Raw genomic sequence first — 16537 nt, 5'->3', positions numbered from 1 at the left:
AATCATTACAAACTGTATGGGGGTTTCTATTGTTTTTTTTTTTGTTTTTTTTTCTTTCAGCAGAGGCTAATCATAAAATCACACACAGGAAAGCTGCACAGGACAAAACTCTGTTGTTATGTGCTGTTATTCTCTTCAGATGTTACTTTATATATATATTAAATGATCATTAATGATTCCAACTGCTGGTTGTTTGGAAGAAGGGATTTTTTTCTTAACATTTAGCATATAATCTTCAAGCATTATTTATAGGCATACATTCTATTTACAAGCTGATTGCATTAATATTGTAGACGAACAGAGAAATACATTTCTAAAATTCTAAAATGATGCAAGAAACATGGATGAATTTATATAATCTACCCCAAATATTTACGGTAGTCTATCACGCAAGACAGGTAATGTGTCTGAAGTTGTAGTTAACAAGTAAGGAAAGCTTATAGCTACCAGATTAGTCTCATGCAAACTGATTTACAAAACTGCTCAGTAATAGGATTGGTTTTGGATTGGATTTCACAAAACAGCTTAATAAATTTGTATTTAATAATAATTTAAAAAAAAAACATGAAAGTCAAATTGGAACTATATTACACTTAGTAGTAACAGAGTCTAATGCTGGTGCAGACTACAAACCTTGTGTGGAGAAAGACAGTGATTTTGGCTTCAGGATGTCTACCGTGACTGCTTTTAGCTCTGTCATATCCGTTTGTTCATTTTTATAGATATCTGTGTGTCGTACTGTGTCAGAAAGCACATAAACAAGCCTATTTGAGATACCAGGCTCAGTATGATTTGAGGCAAGTATGTGAGGATTTACACACTCAGCCTGCACAATACTAAACTAATAGCTAATAAGTTTTAGAAGCAAACGTTATATTTAGTATACAAGGATCATTTTTATTTTTGGCCTAACTGATACTTTAAAAACCGTTTCCTCTTTACTCTGGATGAACTGTTATGGATTTAGGACATTCTTCCTCTACAGAGAGCAGCTGGCTTTGTGCTTGTTTATGTAGGCATTAAGCAGATAGGTATTAGTTTGTATATTTGCAATGAAAGTGTTTGCTCTACATGCTACAACGCTGGATTGTAAAATTAGAAAATTATGTAATATCATGTAAACCACTGCAATTCCAAATTTTACTCCTTGTGCATGCCAATGACAGAAACTAAAGTATGTCTCCTAAAAAAATCTTTAGATACCAAAAATACATTTTATTATAGGTTACACCATGTAGTAGTTATATCATGAACCACTGAACCACATATGTAAAACCATGAAGTAACATCTAGTTTATTTGTCAACAAGCAATAGCAGTAGGAAGGAGGACATAAAACTGCATGTAATCTCTTTTGGGTCACCATACACATGAATGCGCCACATTTAAGTGTATGAAGGAAGGCAAGTGACCCATTTAAGGGTTTTCGATTGACACATCACTTAAAGTAATAATATGTTTTCAATTTCTAAAATCATGTATCATAGAACTATGTATAAAATTATCCATGTACAGTATATCAATATAAATGACATATACTTTTATTTATTTATTTATTTATTAAATGTAATGTATCTTCAAATTCTAATATAAAAAAGGAAAGGTAATAAATGTGATATTATATACACATAACCTTACTGGAATCACGGTTGCTCAGTGGTTGAATCCTAAATGGTCATATAGTGCATTACATAGATATGATAACGCCATTATGTGATAATCTAATCTATAATGTACGTCATAGATTACATAGTGAATAGGAAGACATTTGCTATTCTGTGCACTGGCTTGAAGAAATAATAATAATAATAATAATAATAATAATAATAATAATAACAATAATAATCATAAAAACAAAATATATTCCTGTGTAAAGACAAATCAAAGCTGTTGGATATTTGGGTCATGTAATAACTCCAGCTAAATATAATCACCAAGAAAACATTATGGGTGTAAATAAATAAATAAATAATCGATGCACCGATGTATCGGACAGTAATCGCCAGTACACCATTGGAAGATTTAAATGAAGATGGGTTGACAAAAAAGGTACATATTGCACAGAAAAATATATTTGCAGAGTAGTGTATTTCATAACCAGTTAATGTTAATATATAAAAAAGTTGATATTATATATTACCAGTTTGATGTTCAGTGATGGAGTAGAAATGCTTTTGTTTGTGGAGAGTGAATGTGAGATTAACAGGAGGTCTTTTAGAATTCAGTCAATGTTTATATGAATTAATAACATTCAATATGTTGAGAAATCTTACTTTAAGCTTCAGAATTGAGTTCATGTGTTAATGTTAATTAGAGTAATGTGTTTTCTGTTTATAAGACCAGTTACTCTGAAACAACTTGTTGAAATGGAGAGAATAAAGTTTTTATTTGCATTTCCTTCAGAATTGTAGAATTAATTATTATTCATTGAAAAGAAGGCATAGAAGGCAGAACTATCGGTATCGGACGATATCTCTCTGAATAATCGGTTTTTGGAATCGGATGAGAAATTTAGTATCGGTGCATGTCTAAAATAAATACAAATCTGATATATTATAATAAAATTATGATAATACCTCCTTGTGGTACCTTCTATGGTTTATGTAACCTAAATACATGCTTTAGCATTATGGCTAATGTTTAAAATGTATACAATTATTGGCTGAGTAATGATTTCATTACTAAAAAGAATTATAATTCAAATACAGCTGTTTAGGACATTTGAAAGGTCTAGTACACACATAGGCTTCTACAGCAGGGGTACAGGATGCCTGGAGTCCAGCACAGTCAAAGGAAAAAGAATCCCAACAGGCCCTTTATAATGCACTATATAAAATGCAGAATCTATTATATTATGGCATAGGTATTTCACATATATATGGTATATAAGGAGCCACGGTATTAAAATGAGCAGAGACCCAACAGCGAAAGACCAAAACAAAGCCAATACATGGGTCTCAGTGAAAAGAAAAACAATATTCAATGCATTCATATATAACAATATAAAAAATCTGAAACCTAGAAGTAGAAAAACAACAACATTTCAATAGGGAAAGGTTCTACTGTACTCTACTGACAATTTCTGACAGTTTTCGAGGATGACTTTTGTGCAGGGATGTTGACCAATGAATAACCTGCATCTCTAGCTCCACTCATATGCTTCTGTTCGGTATACCTGATAAAAAAAAGGTAAGCAAATTCGTGTCTCACTTAGTAATGAAAATAAGGACAAATTGTAGGACCACATATTTGTTGCTGTGTGAATTGGTAAAATGTTACAAGGCTACAGCCATGTGTGTGTGTGTGTGTGTGTGTGTGTGTATGTGTGTGTGTGTGTGTGTGTGTGTGTGTGTGTGTGTTTCAGCTTTGTGCTGGTGACACGGGTTCCAGTGTTAGAGGCAGCCCCCCCTCTGCTCTCATTGTGAGCATATAAAGACGGCTTGGAGATCTGGACCCTGGAAGAACCCTGAATCTTCTGAGAGTAAGTGCCAGAACCACACGGATCTCCGCCATGGCAAAGTTCTGACCGATACAATTCCTGCAACACAGGACACACTGCAGGTCAGCTGTGCACGAGTGTGTGTGAAGCTGTACGATGAAGAAGAAGAAATCTCACCTTGGTCCAGCAGAAAATGGAACAAAAGCATATGGGGAGCGTTGTTTCTGGTTGTCTAGGTCAAATCGCATGGGGTCATACACCTGCAAGAGACAACGTTTATGCCCTTTAACTGAAACAGACCCGGTAAAGGAGGCCAGACCCAGTAAAGGAGGCATGGCCTCTTTGAATGCTAGTTCCATTGAGGGAGGTGTGGCCTCTGTGCCTGTCAGTCCTGAGGTAAGAGACATCACCTCTCTTCCTGTTAGTATCAATGAAAGATGCGTGGCTTTTATGCCTGTCAGTGTGAGTGAAGGAGGCGTGGCATCTGTGTCAGTCAGTTTCAGTAAAGCAGGTGTGGCTTCTATGCGTGTCTTGAAACAGTTCAATCATATCTTGAATTGTTGGATGCTATAAATATGTAAATCATACATCAGAACTTTGATCATATATTGAGATGAACCTCATCTAGTCTCGCAGTGAGACGTGACCTAATCGTGCAAGGATTATAACCATGACCTTTTCATGGGATTAATAAATAATACATCTGAATGCACTTCATGAAACAATGAAAAACCCAAAAGATTAGCGACATAGCATTATAAGAGAACTCTACATATCAAACAGAAGTTCCCTCTGTTGTCTTAATACGAAAATTTATGGCTCACCTCTGGATTAGGCCACACATCTGGATTATGATGGGTGCCATAAACACTGATCAGACAGATAGCTCCTGTGAACAATAAAACATGTGCTTAGCTGCATTGCAAATCAGAGTGCTCCCTTAATAAATACTGAGTTCACATAAAAGCTTGAAGTAAAGACAAGAACCACTGAATCGCTAAAATACAGCACCACCGTTATAGACACACAACGGCTATTTGAGTGTTGATAGCTCCCCCTTGTGGTGAATATGATGTAAACATGAGGGAGTGAATAGAGCTGCGTATGACAGTGTTTCTCAAGTAATAAAATGCAATAAAATCACAGGTCAAAGTTAAGCATATGCTGGTGTAGCAGCTAGATTTGCTTGTATTTCCTCATTTATAAGTCACTTTGGATAAAAGCGTATGCTAAATGAATAAATGTAAATGTCCTAACAAGCTTTAATCAGGAAGTTATTTTGGATGAATGTGAGGCATGAAATGTTGATTTATTCTAAGATTTTACACACATAACAGCTAGGAATAATGGACAGAGTGAAGATGAGGTCAACCGGATGTGTTCCCGAGATCCACTCTTGTTATGAAAGTTACAAAGTTAATTAATAAGTGATTAATTAGATTAAGAAGTGATTAATTACCCTCTGGTAGGGTGCGTCCCCCAGGAACATTCATATCCTGAGAGTAGTATCAGGTTAAAGCCAACACAGGTGGATGAAGCCTCATGCTTTCCTTTATGCACATGGTGGTGAAGGTCAGGTTACTGAGGTCTTCCCTAGAGTCGATAAAAATAGAGAAATAATCTCTATAGCGAATAAAACATGTCAAACAGAAACAGTATAGAAATCATCCATCACGTCAACCTTCCTTCTTTTTCTGTCTTTATATTTTGATGTCTAAGTGATTCAGTGATTAGCATATCTGACTGATTCATGTACTTGATTCATATCAAATCTGTATTTAAAAAAAAATACAGATTCATTCTGAGAGTTTCAGTACCCAGTTTTAATTTATTAAGCAAGGAATAAAACACTTCTGGTCGTGCTGTAAAATTTTCACTAACAGCATGCCAAGAGGTTTTATTCCTCTTATACCACAGTGATTTGCCAAATGTTAATTTTTTTTATTGATTTATTAATGAATGAAACATCATACTTTTATCCATTTATAGTTACATTTACTGTTGTGGAACGCATCTCTTACATTATAACGGCTGTAAACTGTTGTTCAGTCACCACCTTCTGAATAATAATCATGTGTACAATCACAACACTTTTCGAATGCAAAGTGGTGCTGTACTTCTACCACAAAAGTGACGGTTCTCTGCTGAAGAACTGATGGTGAAGGATTTGACTTTGGAATGTAAACCGATTCATAGTTTGTAAATACCAACGCCTAGTTTACAACTAGTAAAATCCTCCATGATAGGTATTATTTTTATGCTGCGCAGTAGTTAAACTAGATCAGATCCATGTCAGCGGTAAAGGAGTTGCTGATACTAACCTTGTGTGGATCAGTATTTAAGGTTCTATGCTAAAGTCTAAAAGACTGAGTTTAAATCCCAGGACTGCCACTGTTGCAAATAAATTGAAAGCTTTAACATTCTTACAATGTCATATTTTCCTAACTATAATTTTATAATGTACAGAAGATAATACTCATAGATGCATGTAAAAAGTTGTAGATTAATAAACTGATGCTGATAAAATAGATGGAGGTCACAGAGAACTTCATGGGATTAAGTGACTTGCGAACCACATGAGCTCCTCAGTGTCTCTGCCTTCAAGAAGAGCGTTGATCTCAGAACGACAGCGGTCTTGGTACTCCTGGTGCATGGCCAGATTATACAGAACCCAAGAGATCGCACTCGCCGTTGTGTCATGACCTAAGAGAGAAAGACGAGACAAACTTCCTTGAGCACTTCCTTTTTTCCTTGTATCGTCACATTCCTGTGATGGAAAATATAAACGCAATGACGCAAAGCAGCACATGTTACCTGCAAACATGAACGTGTCTGCTTGTGCTTTAATCTCCTAATTTGACAGGCCTTCCCCGTTCTCATCCTGACAGAAGATATCAGTTCAACACGTTAGACTCCTCACGGCTCAAACTGGCCCCTCGTATCTAAAACGCTTTATCCAGAACAATTCGAATTTTAATCATTTGTTTTAAAATGCTCATGTTTGACAGAAGAAGTATGGTATACATTATAAAGACTAACATAAAACATCTATCAGAGCGAGTTATAAAAGCAGCACTTTGGTTAAAATGAATAAAGAACTCCAGAGAAAATAAATGCATGATTGATTTTTATTCATGTTAATGATTTTTTTCTCCTTCTAAATTCTTCATTCATTGAACAAAATTTCTTCCCTTGTGGTGCAATATTAATGGACCTAACCTTGGATGTAAACCTTGCACAGTCACAGAGTCAAAATAACAGTCCTCCGTCATAACTGTTCCCAAGACTACAGGACGTACTCCCACTCGGAAATTCCATTAGAAGCTGAGTTTTGACGTAAAGGAGAGTAAAAGGAAACGAACATTGCCTATTAAAAGGAATTAACCGTTGCCTACCATGCAAGGTAAATTGTTATAATTGGTATAATTGCAGGGTCATTATTCCTGACTCTCTCCACTTGAACCACTGTGTTTAGTCATGCTTGAGTAGATCAGCCGGAAACCTCAGCATGCGCCGTAGAAAATTAAATCATGTTTACTTTATGAAAACAAGTTCAGTTTGGATATATTTCAAAAACTTGTTTTAACTTGCAATGTTTTCCAATCTTGAGAACGCTACGCAAAACTGGTACTGTTACAGACTGGCCAAATGTAAAGAGAAATGAATTGTTAGGTTTTCGGTGGATGAAGCTTCATAAAAGGATCATTAGGATTTTCTTACGTATGATTAAGAAGTGGAATGATGGATTTGAAATCATTTTAATGTATTTTTTCATAATATATGAACTACATGGATTCTAATTCTGACGTTGTGCAGGAAACCTTTAACCTTCCTGTTGCGCTGTATGTTTCTTCGTGACTCTTGATTGCATTACATCGGCTGTATTATCTTAACGATGCAACCAAATCATGTCTACATCATGTGCCTGTGTGAGCAAACCAAGACTTCCTATATGAACAATGCATTCTCAGCTGATCGACAGGTCGTTTGTTATTTCACCCCGTGTAGACATTATCCTATAGGATATAACCCAATATTAGCTGAGACAAGACACATCCAAGACAGCATTTGCTGTAACCTTTAAATAAATAAATAAATAAATAAATAAATAAATAAATAAATAAAAAACCCTTAAAAATCACTCTGTCTTTCGAGTTTGGCCATTTTACCTTCAAGAACCACTTCACCAATTCAACACACTGTATCGTCACCTTTAACATAAATGGTCTGCACTTATACACCGCTGTGTCTCCGTTCATTCAAGCGCTGTGTCTCATTCACCCATTCACACACACCAAAGGATAGTAGAGCTGCCGTGCAAGGGGTCCAGTGTCTTGCCCAACGACACTCCAGTATGTGGAGTCATGTGGGCCGGGAATCGAACCACCAACCCTACGATTAGTGGACAACCCGCTCTACCACCTGTGCTACAGCCACCACATACTGTATCTATCCTTGCATTGGATTGGGCTTTAGTTTGGATCTAAGCATCTGCGGAAAGAATAAAAAAAGTAACTGTTTGAAATCACTCGCTCACCTTTGACAGAAGCAGCACCTCTATAAAGTCAACTGCTCTCCTCTTGTTGCCTGTCGTGCTTGTTTGTGTGGAGCTTTCTGTCCGTCTCTGATGGATGAATATATATATATATATATATATATATATATATATATATATATATATATATATATATATATATATATATATATATATATATATATATATATATATATTAAATGATCATTAATGATTCCAACTGCTGGTTGTTTGGAAGAAGGGATTTTTTCTTAACATTTAGCATATAATCTTTAAGCCTTATTATAGGCATACATTCTATTTACAAGCTGATTGCATTAATATTGTAGATGAACAGAGAAATACATTTCTAAAATTCTAAAATGATGCAAGAAACATGGATGAATTTATATAATCTACCCCAAATATTTACTGCAGTCTATCACACAAGACAGGTAATGTGTCTGAAGTTGTAGTTAACAAGTAAGGAAAGCTTATAGCTACCAGATTAGTCTCATGCAAACTGATTAAAGTACTACAAAACTGCTCAGTAATAGGATTGGTTTTGGATTGGATTTCACAAAACAGCTTAATAAAATTGTATTTAATAATAATTAAACAACAAGAACATGAAAGTCAAATTGGAACTATATTACACTTAGTAGTAACAGAGTCTAATGCTGGTGCAGACTACAAACTTTGTGTGGAGAAAGACAGTGATTTTGGCTTCAGGATGTCTACCGTGACTGCTTTTAGCTCTGTCATATCCGTTTGTTCATTTTTATAGATATCTGTGTGTCGTACTGTGTCAGAAAGCACATAAACAAGCCTATTTGAGATACCAGGCTCAGTATGATTTGAGGCAAGTATGTGAGGATTTACACACTCAGCCTGCACAATACTAAACTAATAGCTAATAAGTTTTAGAAGCAAACTTTATATTTAGTATACAAGGATCATTTTTATTTTTGGCCTAACTGATACTTTAAAAACCGTTTCCTCTTTACTCTGGATGAACTGTTATGGATTTAGGACATTCTTCCTCTACAGAGAGCAGCTGGCTTTGCGCTTGTTTATGTAGGCATTAAGCAGATAGGTATTAGTTTGTATATTTGCAATGAAAGTATTTGCTCAACATGCTACAACGCTGGATTGTAAAATTAGAAAATTATGTAATATCATGTAAACCACTGCAATTCCAAATTTTACTCCTTGTGCATGCCAATGACAGAAACTAAAGTATGTCTCCTAAAAAAATCTTTAGATACCAAAAATACATTTTATTATAGGTTACACCATGTAGTAGTTATATCATGAATCACTGAACCACATATGTAAAACCATGAAGTAACGTCTAGTTTATTTGTCAACAAGCAATAGCAGTAGGAAGGAGGACATAAAACTGCATGTAATCTCTTTTGGGTCACCATACACATGAATGCGCCACATTTAAGTGTATGAAGGAAGGCAAGTGATCCATTTAAGGGTTTTCAATTGACACATCACTTAAAGTAATAATATGTTTTCAATTTCTAAAATCATGTATCATAGAACTATGTATAAAATTATCCATGTACAGTATATCAATATAAATGACATATAATTTTATTTATTTATTTATTTATTAAATGTAATGTATCTTCAAATTCTAATATAAAAAAGGAAAGGTAATAAATGTGATATTATATACACATAACCTTACTGGAATCACGGTTGCTCAGTGGTCGAATCCTAAATGGTCATATAGTGCATTACATAGATATGATAACGCCATTATGTAATAATCTAATCTATAATGTACGTCATAGATTACATAGTGAATAGGAAGACATTTGCTATTCTGTGCACTGGCTTGAAGAAAAAAAAAAAAAATAATAATAATAACAATAACAATAATAATAACAATAATAATCATAATAACAAAATATATTCCTGTGTAAAGACAAATCAAAGCTGTTGGATATTTGGGTCATGTAATAACTCCAGCTAAATATAATCACCAAGAAAACATTATGGGTGTAAATAAATAAATAAATTATCGATGCACCGATGTATCGGACAGTAATCGCCAGTACACCATTGGAAGATTTAAATGAAGATGGGTTGACAAAAAAGGTACATATTGCACAGAAAAATATATTTGCAGAGTAGTGTATTTCATAACCAGTTAATGTTAATATATAAAAAAGTTGATATTATATATTACCAGTTTGATGTTCAGTGATGGAGTAGAAATGCTTTTGTTTGTGGAGAGTGAATGTGAGATTAACAGGAGGTCTTTTAGAATTCAGTCAATGTTTATATGAATTAATAACATTCAATATGTTGAGAAATCTTACTTTAAGCTTCAGAATTGAGTTCATGTGTTAATGTTAATTAGAGTAGTGTGTTTTCTGTTTATAAGACCAGTTACTCTGAAACAACTTGTTGAAATGGAGAGAATAAAGTTTTTATTTGCATTTCCTTCAGAATTGTAGAATGAATTATTATTCATTGAAAAGAAGGCATAGAAGGCAGAACTATCGGTATCGGCCGATATCTCTCTGAATAATCGGTTTTTGGAATCGGATGAGAAATTTAGTATCGGTGCATGTCTAAAATAAATACAAATCTGATATATTATAATAAAATTATGATAATACCTCCTTGTGGTACCTTCTATGGTTTATGTAACCTAAATACATGCTTTAGCATTATGGCTAATGTTTAAAATGTATACAATTATTGGCTGAGTAATGATTTCATTACTAAAAAGAATTATAATTCAAATACAGCTGTTTAGGACATTTGAAAGGTCTAGTACACACATAGGCTTCTACAGCAGGGGTACAGGATGCCTGGAGTCCAGCACAGTCAAAGGAAAAAGAATCCCAACAGGCCCTTTATAATGCACTATATAAAATGCAGAATCTATTATATTATGGCATAGGTATTTCACATATATATGGTATATAAGGAGCCACGGTATTAAAATGAGCAGAGACCCAACAGCGAAAGACCAAAACAAAGCCAATACATGGGTCTCAGTGAAAAGAAAAACAATATTCAATGCATTCATATATAACAATATAAAAAATCTGAAACCTAGAAGTAGAAAAACAACAACATTTCAATAGGGAAAAGGTTCTACTGTACATAACCAGAGAATGGTGCTGATATTTACTGACAATTTCTGACAGTTTTCGAGGATGACTTTTGTGCATGGATGTTGACCAATGAATAACCTGCATCTCTAGCTCCACTCATATGCTTCTGTTCGGTATACCTGATAAAAAAAGGTAAGCAAATTCGTGTCTCACTTAGTAATGAAAATAAGGACAAAATGTAGGACCACATATTTGTTGCTGTGTGAACTGGTAAAATGTTACAAGGCTACAGCCATGTGTGTGTGTGTGTGTGTGTGTGTGTGTGTGTGTGTATGTGTGTGTGTGTGTGTGTGTGTGTGTGTGTGTTTCAGCTTTGTGCTGGTGACAGGGGTTCCAGTGTTAGAGGCAGCCCCCCTTCTGCTCTCATTGTGAGAATATAAAGACGGCTTGGAGATCTGGACCCTGGAAGAACCCTGAATCTTCTGAGAGTAAGTGCCAGAACCACACGGATCTCCGCCATGGCAAAGTTCTGACCAATACAATTCCTGCAACACAGGACACACTGCAGGTCAGCTGTTCACGAGTGTGTGTGAAGCTGTACGATGAAGAAGAAGAAATCTCACCTTGGTCCAGCAGAAAATGGAACAAAAGCATATGGGGAGCGTTGTTTCTGGTTGTTTAGGTCAAATCGAATGGGGTCATACACCTGCAAGAGACAACGTTTATGCCCTTTAACTGAAACAGACCCGGTAAAGGAGGCCAGACCCAGTAAAGGAGACATGGCCTCTTTGAATGCTAGTTCCATTGAGGGAGGTGTGGCCTCTGTGCCTGTCAGTCCTGAGCTAAGAGACATCACCTCTCTTCCTGTTACTATCAATGAAAGATGCGTGGCTTTTATGCCTGTCAGTGTGAGTGAAGGAGGCGTGGCATCTGTGTCAGTCAGTTTCAGTAAAGCAGGTGTGGCTTCTATGCGTGTCTTGAAACAGTTCAATCATATCTTGAATTGTTGGATGCTATAAATATGTAAATCATACATCAGAACTTTGATCATATATTGAGATGAACCTCATCTAGTCTCGCAGTGAGACGTGACCTAATCGTGCAAGGATTATAACCTTGACCTTTTCATGGGATTAATAAATAATACATCTGAATGCACTTCATGAAACAATGAAAAACCCAAAAGATTAGCGACATAGCATTATAAGAGAACTCTACATATCAAACAGAAGTTCTCTCTGTTGTCTTAATACGAAAATGAATGGCTCACCGCTGGATTAGGCCACACATCTGGATTATGATGGGTGCCATAAACACTGATCAGACAGATAGCTCCTGTGAACAATAAAACATGTGCTTAGCTGCATTGCAAATCAGAGTGCTCCCTTAATAAATACTGAGTTCACATAAAAGCTTGAAGTAAAGACAAGAACCACTGAATCGCTAAAATACAGCACCACCGTTATAGACACACAACGGCTATTTGAGTGTTGATAGCTCCCCCTTGTGGTGAATATGATGTAAACATGAGGGAGTGAATAGAGCTGCGTATGACAGTGTTTCTCAAGTAATAAAATGCAATAAAATCACAGGTCAAAGTTAAGCATATGCTGGTGTAGCAGCTAGATTTGCTTGTATTTCCTCATTTATAAGTCACTTTGGATAAAAGCGTATGCTAAATGAATAAATGTAAATGTCCTAACAAGCTTTAATCAGGAAGTTATTTTGGATGAATATGGGGCATGAAATGTTGATTTATTCTAAGATTTTACACACATAACAGCTAGGAATAATGGACAGAGTGAAGATGAGGTCAACCGGACGTGTTCCCGAGATCCACTCTTGTTATGAAAGTTACAAAGTTAATTAATAAGTGATTAATTAGATTAATAAGTGATTAATTACCCTCTGGTAGGGTGCGTCCCCCAGGAACATTCATATCCTGAGAGTAGTATCGGGTTAAAGCCAACACAGGTGGATGAAGCCTCATGCTTTCCTTTATGCACATGGTGGTGAAGGTCAGGTTACTGAGGTCTTCCCTAGAGTCGATAAAAATGGAGAAATAATCTCTATAGCAAACAAAACACGTCAAACAGAAACAGTATAGAAATCATCCATCACGTCAACCTTCCTTCTTTTTCTGTCTTTATATTTTGATGTCTAAGTGATTCAGTGATGAGCATATCTGACTGATTCATGTACTTGATTCATATCAAATCTGTATTTAAAAAAAAATACATATTCATTCTGAGAGTTTCAGTACCCAGTTTTAGTTTATTAAGCAAGGAATAAAACACTTCTGGTCGTGCTGTAAAATTTTCACTAACAGCATGCCAAGAGGTTTTATTCCTCTTATACCACAGTGATTTGCCAAATGTTAATTTTTTTATTGATTTATTAATGAATGAAACATCATACTTTTATCCATTTATAGTTACATTTACTGTTGTGGAACGCATCTCTTACATTATAACGGCTGTAAACTGTTGTTCAGTCACCACCTTCTGAATAATAATCATGTGTACAATCACAACACTTTTCGAATGCAAAGTGGTGCTGTACTTCTACCACAAAAGTGACGGTTCTCTGCTGAAGAACTGATGGTGAAGGATTTGACTTTGGAACGTAAACCGATTCATAGTTTGTAAATACCAAAGCCAGGGGTACAACTAGTAAAATCCTCCATGATAGGTATTATTTTTATGCTGCTCAGTAGTTAAACTAGATCAGATCCATGTCAGCGGTAAAGGAGTTGCTGATACTAACCTTGTGTGGATCAGTATTTAAGGTTCTATGCTAAAGTCTAAAAGACTGAGTTTAAATCCCAGGACTGCCACTGTTGCAAATAAATTGAAAGCTTTAACATTCTTACCATGTCATATTTTCCTAACTATAATTTTATAATGTACAGAAGATAATACTCATAGATGCATGTAAAAAGTTATAGATTAATAAACTGATGCTGATAAAATAGATGGAGGTCACAGAGAACTTCAGGGGAATAAGTGACTTGCGAACCACATGAGCTCCTCGGTGTCTCTGCCTTCAAGAAGAGCGTTGATCTCAGAACGACAGCGGTCTTGGTACTCCTGGTGCATGGCCAGATTATACAGAACCCAAGAGATCACACTCGCTGTTGTGTCATGACCTAAGAGAGAAAGACGAGACAAACTTCCTTGAGCACTTCCTTTTTTGCTTGTATCGTCACATTCCTGTGATGGAAAATATAAACGCAATGACGCAAAGCAGCACATGTTACCTGCAAACATGAACGTGTCTGCTTGTGCTTTAATCTCTTCATTTGACAGGCCTTCTCCGTTCTCATCCTGACAGAAGATATCAGTTCAACACGTTAGACTCCTCACGGCTCAAACTGGCCCCTCGTATCTAAAACGCTTTATCTAGAATAAGTCGAATTTTAATCATTTGTTTTAAAATGCTCATGTTTGACAGAAGAAGTATGATATACATTATAAAGACTAACATAAAACATCTATCAGAGCGAGTTATAAAAGCAGCACTTTGGTTAAAATGAATAAAGAACTCCAGAGAAAATAAATGCATGATTGATTTTTATTCATGTTAATGACTTTTTTTTCGTCTAAATTCTTCGTTCATTGAACAAAATTTCTTCCCTTGTGGTACAATATTAATGGACCTAACCTTGGATGTAAACCTTGTACAGTCACAGAGTCAAAATAACAGTCCTCCCTCATAACTGTTCCCAAGACTAATGGACTCGAAATGTCCATTAGAAGCTGAGCTTTGACGCAAAGGAGAGTAAAAGGAAACAAACATTGCCTATTAAAAGGAATTAACCGTTGCCTACCATGCAAGGTAAATTGTTAGAATTGGTATAATTGCAGGGTCATTATTCCTGACTCTCTCCACTTGAACCACTGTGTTTGGTCATGCTTGAGTAGAGCAGCCAGAAACCTCAGCATGCGCCGTAGAAAATTAAATCATGTTTACTTTATGAAAACAAGTTCAGTTTGGATATATTTCAAAAACTTGTTTTAACTTGCAATGTTTTCCAATCTTGAGAACGCTACACAAAACTGGTACTGTTACAGACAGGCCAAATGTAAAGAGAAATGAATTGTTAGGTTTTCGGTGGATGAAGCTTCATAAAAGGATCATTAGGATTTTCTTACGTATGATTAAGAAGTGGAATGATGGATTTGCAATCATTTTAATGTATTTTTTCATAATATATGAACTACATGGATTCTAATTCTGATGTTGCGCAGGAAACCTTTAACCTTCCTGTTGCGCTGTATGTTTCTTCATGACTCTTGATTGCATTACATTGGCTGTATTATCTTAATGATGCAACCAAATCATGTCTACATCATGTGCCTGTGTGAGCAAACCAAGACTTCCTATATGAACAATGCATTCTCAGCTGATCGACAGGTCTTTGTTATTTCACCCCGTGTAGACATTATCCTATAGGATATAACCCAATATTAGCTGAGACAAGACACATCCAAGACAGCATTTGCTGTAACCTTTAAATAAATAAATAAATAAATAAATAAATAAATAAATAAAAAACCCTTAAAAATCACTCTGTCTTTCGAGTTTGGCCATTTTACCTTCAAGAACCACTTCACCAATTCAACACACTGTCTCGTCACCTTTAACATAAATGGTCTGCACTTATACACCGCTGTGTCTCCGCTCATTCAAGCGCTGTGTCTCATTCACCCATTCACACACACCAAAGGATAGTAGAGCTGCCGTGCAAGGGGTCCAGTGTCTTGCCCAACGACACTCCAGTATGTGGAGTCATGTGGGCTGGGAATCGAACCACCAACCCTACGATTAGTGGACAACCCGCTCTACCACCTGTGCTACAGCCACCACATACTGTATCTATCCTTGCATTGGATTGGGCTTTAGTTTGGATCTAAGCATCTGCGGAAAGAATAAAAAAGTGACTGTTTGAAATCACTCGCTCACCTTTGACAGAAGCAGCACCTCTATAAAGTCAACTGCTCTCCTCTTGTTGCCTGTCGTGCTTGTTTGTGTGGAGCTTTCTGTCCGTCTCTGATGGATGAATATATATATATATATATATATATATATATATATATATATATATATATATATATATATATATATATATATATATATATATATATATATATATATATATATTAAATGATCATTAATGATTCCAACTGCTGGTTGTTTGGAAGAAGGGATTTTTTTCTTAACATTTAGCATATAATCTTCAAGCATTATTTATAGGCATACATTCTATTTACAAGCTGATTGCATTAATATTGTAGATGAACAGAGAAATACATTTCTAAAATTCTAAAATGATGCAAGAAACATGGATGAATTTATATAATCTACCCCAAATATTTACTGCAGTCTATCACGCAAGACAGGTAATGTGTCTGAAGTTGTAGTTAACAAGTAAGGAAAGCTTATAGCTACCAGATTAGTGTCATGCAAACTGATTAAAGTACTACAAAACTGCTCAGTA

At 35.5% G+C, this 16537-nt stretch overlaps 1 pseudogene; it reads right to left on the bottom strand.

The window, feature by feature from the left end:
• Positions 1 to 2366: 2366 nt before the first annotated feature.
• Positions 2367 to 16096, bottom strand: LOC128634624 (cytochrome P450 4F2-like; annotated as a pseudogene).
• Between the last annotated feature and the right edge of the window lie 441 nt (positions 16097 to 16537).

Source organism: Ictalurus punctatus, chromosome 13 (assembly GCF_001660625.3).
Source record: "Ictalurus punctatus breed USDA103 chromosome 13, Coco_2.0, whole genome shotgun sequence".
Classification (NCBI taxonomy): Eukaryota; Metazoa; Chordata; class Actinopteri; order Siluriformes; family Ictaluridae; genus Ictalurus; species Ictalurus punctatus.
Note: the sequence above shows the minus strand (reverse complement) of the source record. Positions and strands in the feature narration are given on the sequence as shown.